Source organism: Lactuca virosa, chromosome 6, assembly GCF_052849685.1.
Source record: "Lactuca virosa cultivar CGN04683 chromosome 6, Lactuca_virosa_CGN04683_v6, whole genome shotgun sequence".
Taxonomy (NCBI): Eukaryota; Viridiplantae; Streptophyta; class Magnoliopsida; order Asterales; family Asteraceae; genus Lactuca; species Lactuca virosa.
The window spans coordinates 223,923,974-223,932,144 of NC_136431.1; positions in this window are offsets into that span (position 1 = coordinate 223,923,974).

Genomic DNA, 8,171 nt, shown 5'->3' on the forward strand with positions numbered 1-8,171 from the left:
ATTTCAGTTTTCACAGTAACCTTCGGTTGAGCACCTTCTCCCCCTTCTTTTGGAGGTATGAATATCTCTGAAACACCCTTCATCTCATGCAACAGTGCAAGGGCAGGAAGAAGTTTTGATGTCAGATGATTTCTGATAGTGAAAGTAAGGATAGGATCATGAGCACCAAGAAGATTGGTAAGCATATCCTTGACATCCCCAGCACAGCTTCGAAAAACAGTTCTTTCAGTCTTCAACAAAGAAATTTCCTTTTCAGCTTGAGCAAGCTGCACCTTCTGAACTTCAATAGTCGAGGCCTGGCGGGCAAGATCTTCCTTCAGAGCGCTCTCTTTTGCTAAATTAGCATGAAGAGATTCAAGCCGAGAATTCACAGAACTGATAAGTGAAGTGTTCTCTGCTTGCATCGAAGAACGAACAACCTCAAACTTAGTGTACTCCTCTTGAAATGACTTGGATAAGGAATCCACAGAAGCATTTACCTTGGCGGCATTGGTATCAGCATGCCCTTTGAGTGACTCGAGAAAGATCTGAGTACTGTGAACAATTTCAACAACATCAGTAGTGGCCTTTTTGCAAGAAGAAGTAGACTCATTAACAGCCTTTGTGGATTTGTCAATTGACTCAGTATATTGCTCAAGAGCAGTATCCATGAAAGCTTTGAGCACAATACCACTGTATGACTTGTTGTCATCAAGCAATTTATCAAGTTTCTCATCAATGCTCTTCAGTTGTTGTCTCGTGACAGGAGCTTCATCATCATTATCTGTAGGAAGCCGATAGGGACTGTAGTATGTTGAATCAAACTCATCATTAGCACCACCGAGAGTAGCACCGGAATCAGTTGAAGGTGAGGGTGAAAGTGGTTTGGAAGTAACTGGAGGTTCGGTTTCAGTAGTCGCCCCCGTATCAGATACGTTGACTCGTACTGTTGGTTCTGGGATAGTGGTGGAAGTTGATTGGGAAATAATAGGAGGAGGGATTGGAGTTGTAGAAATAGGAATGGTAGTAACTGGTGGTGGTGGTGGTGTAGAAGTCGTTGTTTGAGAGGTGGTAGGTGGTGGAACAGGAGCAACCGAAATAGAAACTGGCTGTTTCGGTGATGGAGGTGGTGTTGGAAGTTTGTCATGAAGAGATTCGGTTGGAGTGGGGGATCGGGGAGGGGTGTTACCTCTCGGTGATTCATGATGAATTTCCTCTTCTTCATCTTCCTCATCGTTTTCAGAACTGGAACGAGAGGGACTCTTGGATTTCTTCGCCATTTTCTTAATCGTCTTTGGCTTAGAAGAATCCCCTTTCTCAGACTTTCGCTTCCTTGACTTAGCAGACTTAGACTTATCATCCTCGGTTGTCCCTTTCTTGGTAGCAGCCCTTTTTCCTCGGTTTCCAGGCTTCTCCACAGCATCCAAGGCAGCCTGTTGTTCAGGAGATAAGACTCTCAGCTCCTTGGGAGGAATCTTGCGATATTCAGCCATGACCTTACTCTCAGCTGAGACACACCTGTACATTGTCTCAGGTATAGAGCCATTGTGAGGGAACTTTGTAGGATTAGAAATGATGATTTTCTTGGTGTGAAACGTGGCCACAGACGCGACTAGGGCATCCTTCATTACCGGAATCTGCAAAGAATTAATCGCCCTTCGTGTAATGAGAGTCCAGAATCGACCACACGAAATTTCAGAGTGCCTCGTTGAAGTGTTGAGGCTTTGCACCACTTGTGACCAGATAATCGACCCATAGTCGAGATTTATACCATTGTAAAGACCATATATAAGGGTCAGGAAACCCTTACTGGTACCATCAGATCCACCACTCCTCTCCGCCAAACTCTTGATAAGAAGAGTAAGCAATCCATTCCATTGGGGCGGTAAGCATGACTTCTTAACCTTCGTAACCGTGGTAAGCACATCAGTGTAGCCCATCTCGTAGAGCATCGAGAACAGTTGAGTAGTGGTGATGAAGTCTGGTGAGATCACAGACGAATCCACAACAAGTTGCAAAGATGAACAAAATCTCCCTTTTGAAATCGAAGCCTTGTGAGAGAAGATTTGAAAGTAGATCCTCTCCTTGTTCTTATCATACGAAGCGGTGGTATAGACTTGCGATAGGAGGGACATTGGGACGGATTCTACCTGTGTTAGGGCTAAAACCAGAGGTGAATACTTCAAACACTCAACCACGTGTAGCATATACGAATCGTACATAAAAGGGTTGAGTTCAATGATCATGTTCTGGTTTGGATTGATCGAGAGCAATGTGGACGATGCAGTTTGATCGTGAGCCGATGTTGAAGTCGCCATTGTTGAGTTAAGAAGGAAGATGAACAGTTGCAAATCACCTTGTAGTTTAAGAGAATTTGTTGCTGGTAAAAGACAAATAAGATTAGAAGCCCTTTATATACCATTGCCAAGAGAGAGAAAAATCATCATGATAATGACGCAATCACTAAAACGTCGCCTGAAAAAGCGCGATGTGACAGGGTGGTTTCTCCCAGGTATACGTCAGTACGCGTGGGTTTAGAGACCGTTCAAATTCATGCGCCCAAAAGCTTATCCTATATTCGTCGTTTGAAATTCAACTTCGCTTCAAAATTTAGGATAACCCCTGTTGCTCCAAAAGGTAAACAAAAATCGAATCAACAGCAACCAGAATGTTGGAAAATAAAAATTTTCATGCAATAGGGTGACAAAAGATAAAGAAATAAAGCAAAATGTGTATAGGATGTGAGTGATGTCTATTAAAAGACATAAAGCAGATGATTCCGGGCAAGAATCGCTTCCTTCAAAGTCAAGAGAGACTTTAAGTGCTTGTGTGGATTCCCGAGAAGATACGATCAAGTGTTTGTAGAGAAACATTGAAAGGCTTCTTTTAAATTATAGGCTAAGGGTAGTTATCTTCAACCGAACGTCGATTCTTAACATAAGACCGAACGTTGGAAGAAGTACTTGTGAGACCATTGTGATCTGTTAAACAAGTAGTTTGGATATAATTTAAAGTGACTTAAGATATGATAGAAATCTCAAAAACAAAAACAAACTTGATCTTTTAGGGAAGAAAAGCCTTGGTGTTAGACAATTTCATAAAAGACCACTCAAAAAATAAAATGAGATTTCATTAGGTAACAAGTAAGATCTTGAATATAATGATTCACCGTCAATTCATTGTAGGTGTTGATTTTTGGGTTTCACTCAGCACGTGGTGTACGTATCTAAGATCACAAACACATATTTTATGCAACCATAAACCTCAGTGGTAAAGACCGAGAGTCTCAAGGGTTACAGTGGTGAACTGAAAGTTGATGGAGAATGTAAGGAAGGTGGTTAAAGAACTGAAAGTACCTTCTGCTATAAAAACATGACAAATGAGAAAAACTCTTAACTCATTTGAGGAGAGTAAGGTAGCTGATGAATTGGGGATGGAATTGGATTCTCCCCCTTGAAAGACATTTTGGTTGTCTTTGGTGCTGATGAAGTCTCCCCCATGAACATTGAGCCGTTGTTTGGAGAGTCATTGGAGGGTTGACCACCTGTCGGTTTAGGAGGTTCACTTTCCATTTCTTTGGCAGCTTCATCTATGATCTTTTTGAGATTGTCGATTTTGTTGTCTGCTGCTTTCTCCTCTGAGTGTGCTGCTTTCTCTGGTTCATCAAATAGCCAAATTTACTCTTCAAAGAAGTTGGATATTGGAACCGAGACTTGTCCTGATTCAGGAAATATTTCTCCTAGGGCACTTTCGCTCTTTTGAACTTTCTTCATGTAATTATCGTCAAAGGTTACGTAATATGTTTCTTCAATTCGTTTGGAGCATTTGTTCAAAAATTTGTATGCTTTTGAAGTGAGTGAATAACCAAGAAAAATTCCATCATCTGCTTTGACGTCAAACTTGTTTCGGTTCTCTTTTGAATTAAAGACGAAACACCTGGAACCAAACACGTGGAAAAATTTGACGTTAGACTTTCGATTGTTCAAGATCTTATATGGAGTGATTGAGAATCTTTTGCTGAGCAAGGATCGGTTCTGAGTGTAACAAGCGGTTGCAACAGCATCAGCCTAGAAGTACAGTGGAAGAGAAGCGAAGCCTAGCATGGTCCTGGCTGCTTCACATAAACAACGGTTTCGTCTTTCAACAATCCCATTTTGTTGTGGAGTATAAGGGGCTGAAAAGTTGTGAGATATCCCCTTTTCAGCCAAAAAATCCTCAAAATCTTTATTCTTGAATTCCAGCCCAGGTGAAGCATGAAAAATCAACTACTATGACAAGAATGAACTTACAACCACCGAAGCTTTCGATAGCCGAATGTCCACATAAGTCAATGTGCAGAAGTTCAAGAGCTTCAACAATCTTTGTATTGATTCGTGTGGGATGGCTCTTTCTGCTTTGTTTGCCCATCTCACACGCTGCACATAGATGTTCCTTATCAAATTTGAGAAGAGGAAGGCCTCGAACATTATCACCAAGCACCAACTTATTAATGTCTTTGAAGTTCAGGCGCGATAGACGTCGATGCCACAACCAGCTTTCATCAATGTTCGCCTTTGATAGCAGACATATTGCTGGTTTTCCTCGAATTGGGTTGAGATTTAAAGGATACATCTCTCCCTTGCGTTCAGACTTGAACAAAACCTTTTTAGATTGCTTCTTAATTATTTCTGAGCCCTCATCATCAAATGAAACCTTCAAACCTGTTCCCACAACTAATTGTGACACACTGATGAGGTTATGCTGCAATCCCTCCACATACGCTACTTTTAGAATCGAGAAGTCTCCATTGGTTATCATTCCATATCCTCTGATTGTGCCATATGAGTTATTGCCATACTTCACACATCCACCATCCTTTAGGGACCGAAACTCCCTCAGCTCTTCCTTCCTTCCTGTCATGCGACGCGAGCAACCACTGCCTATATACCATTCATCATCGAACTGCTCATCACTTATCACCTACAAATTCAAGCAGATTTAGGAACCCAAAGTTTCTTGGGTCCTGATGAGTCTTTCACAAAAAAAGGAATTGCAGTAGAAATATCAACCAAATAAGTTCTTTTTATTAGAGTCGATTGATCTTTTCTTTTGATGGTGTACACCCTGATTTTAGTTTTATCTTGTTTAATTTTTGGTGTTTTCGATGGTGTGTTGTTAGATGGTTTTGGTGTTTTCTTATGAATCGTAGGGTTAGCTGACTTTTTCTTATCATTGAAATTAGAATCAGAATCGAGCTTTCCCTTTCCTTTGATGTCCTTCACTGAATTTGATTTGCTTTGTGAGTGGGAACGACCGAAACTAGTATTGGGACCGAAACTTGACTTTCGGTTCTGAATGCCGGTGTCGGAACCGAAAGTAGACGTTTGGTTGTTAGTCTTGACGTTTGGACCGAAAGTAGACGTTCGGTTCTGCGCGCTAGTTTTGGAATAGTAGGAATTTGGACTGAAATTTTCTTTTCCTTTTAGCTTTTCCTTTCCTTTGTCAATTGATTCTTTCTTATGAGGTACGTAGTTGGGATTTTGAGACTGCTAATGACGTTTTCGCTCATTCAGATTTTTCATTTATCTTTGATTTCTTTGGCGTTTCTGTTCGGCTAACTCCTTCTGAGATTTGTGGATATTGAAGCTAGCCTTTGGCTTCTCCTTTTGAGTTTTGGTTGTCTTAGTTGGAACAATCGGTTCTTTCATTGGTTCTTCAAGGATTTCTTTTGTTCCACTTGTGCTTGGTTTGTCGAAACTCGAGGGTTTGTTGATGGGTTCAACCACGTATCTTCCTTTAACCCTCCATGAAGTTTGCTCAGATAAGCCTATGGTTTCGTCTGCATTGTCAATAGGGGCTGACCAGAAGTAAGCATCGCATCCTTCAGCATTGTCTTCGTCGACCACGATTTTCAATTCTGCTATTTGTCTTGCAGTGACTCCTGTAACAGCATAGACCTGATTCGGCACAGTTTGAACCTTTTAATAAACCATAGCTTTCTCTTTGAGTTTCTGTGGCTTGGCTTTCGACAGGCGAGCGAATTCAACCGAATTTTCAGATATGAGAGGTTTCTCATTCTGGGTTTCGCTCTTCATAAACTCTGAGCAATCAACTACATCTTCTACTGAGATTTCGCTCATCTCACTTTCCTCATCAAATTCAGACGTATTTTCTAAATTCATTTTATTTTCTGAAAATAATTTAACGTTCGATGAGTCGAATGATTGAATGGTTTCGGACTTAATTTTTAACCTATCATTTTCGTCTAAAAGATTTTTGAGCATACATTTATGTTCCTTAGAGTCAATGAAGGTCTCTATTTTGTCCAGTCCGATTTTGTAATGGATGGATGTCTCCTCTGAGGACACAATTGATTCACATTCAGCAATGACTTCATCCTCCTTAAATTCAAGGAAGGGTAAAATCATTTTATGAATCTTTTTGCCTATTTCACAATTTAAATGGAATTGAGTAATATTAGTATATAAGCGCTTTGCAATTAAACAAAAAACATTCCTTTGTTTCAAAAAATTTAAATTGTCTTGTTGCAAATAAATACTTTCATCCCTAGCCCTATTTAACTCCGACTCCTTCAGCTGAATCCACATCCTTCTCTCCTCACTCTTTGAAGACACCCTGCTGAGTTGGTCAGTTAGGTTAGAATTCGCTAAGCAAGTTTGCATGAGACTTCCACTTAAGTTAGAAAATTTAAATTTTAATTCATTTAATTCTTCTTCATAATCTGCTACCGGAACTTTAATTGATTCAAGGATGGATTGTACCTTTTTGATCAGCCGATCACAGTCGTTGATCTTTTCGCTCACGGGCTTGGCTGCAAAGCATTTGTCCTCAGTTAGGTTCGGTTCCTTACTGGCACTTTCAGTTGATCCACCTGCTCTGACCATCAAACATCTTCCAGCTGAACCTGCTTCCTTTGCCACATACGCTCTTCCATGAGTTGACTTTCTCACCTCTCCATCCTTAAAATCGGTTGACCAAACTTCAACTCCACCGAACTCATCTTCATCTGCATTCTCCTGCACAATCAAGGCATTCATAGAACTGTTAGTTGCCTTCTTTTTCTTGATCTCTTCCAACTTATGCATGTAGTACGCCTCATCGTCTTCACCATCTCTTTTCTCAGCCATCTTCCTCAGCATGCAATCTTTGGCAAAGTGGTTCTTGTCGTGACAATAATTGCAGTCGAACCCTGAGTCTCCTGCAAGCTTGCTCTCCTTTTTGTCTTCATCCTTTTGAGAAGAATTCTTCGCTTCATCCTTCGCCTTCTCAGAACTGTAACTTCCCTGCCAGTTTCGGTTCTTATTGACAGGAAATTTTCTTCGTGCAAACTTCTTTGGATTGGTGACCATCATAGCATATTCTTCGCTTGTAAGGTCAAACTCAGACATATCCGACTCCTCTTCTTCTTCTGCAGTACTTTTTCCTTTTGAGACAAGGGCCAACGATCCTACACCCGAAACTACCTTCGCCTCCTTGGTTACCACATTCTCATGGGACTTAAGTATTCCCACAAGTTTCGCTAGTGAGTAAGATTTAAACTGTTCATGTGCTTTCACTGTTGAAACCACAACCATCCATTCTGGTCTCAGACCGTTCATGAAGGTTACCTTCTGCTCGATCAGCTTTCTTTCTTTTCCATGTTTGATCATCTTACTTAGGAGATGATTGAACCGATCGAATGTTTGTATCAGTTTTTCTTCTGGTTTCTGTTCGAAAACTCCAAGTTCTGAGAGCAGCAAGGTTTGAATAGAGTGTTCTCGATCTTCATCGGTTGAGTAAAGTTCTTTCAACCTATCCCATATTTCTTTGGCCGTCATGCATGAACCAACTAACCGAAAAGTGTCTGATTACAAGGCGAATCTGATCATTCTCACGGCCTTCACATTACACAAAAAACTTGTCCTTCTCATCTTGTGGCATCTTGTCTACGTCCGCCACCAGCTTGTTATACTCTTTTTGGTTCTTAACAGTCGTGTTCGTTCCAGAATGAACAAACGGCCCAAGCGTGATGGCTTCCCAGATGAGATAACCATTATCTTCAGATCCGACCACATAATCTTCAAAGTGATGCGCCCATACTTCATAGTCTTGAGTGTAAAGAATGGGAATCCTGGTAGTGGATCCAATGTTGTTAGAGATGTTGATGGGATTTGTCTTAGAATCTTCGTGAGACATGGTGAGCCGCTAGAATC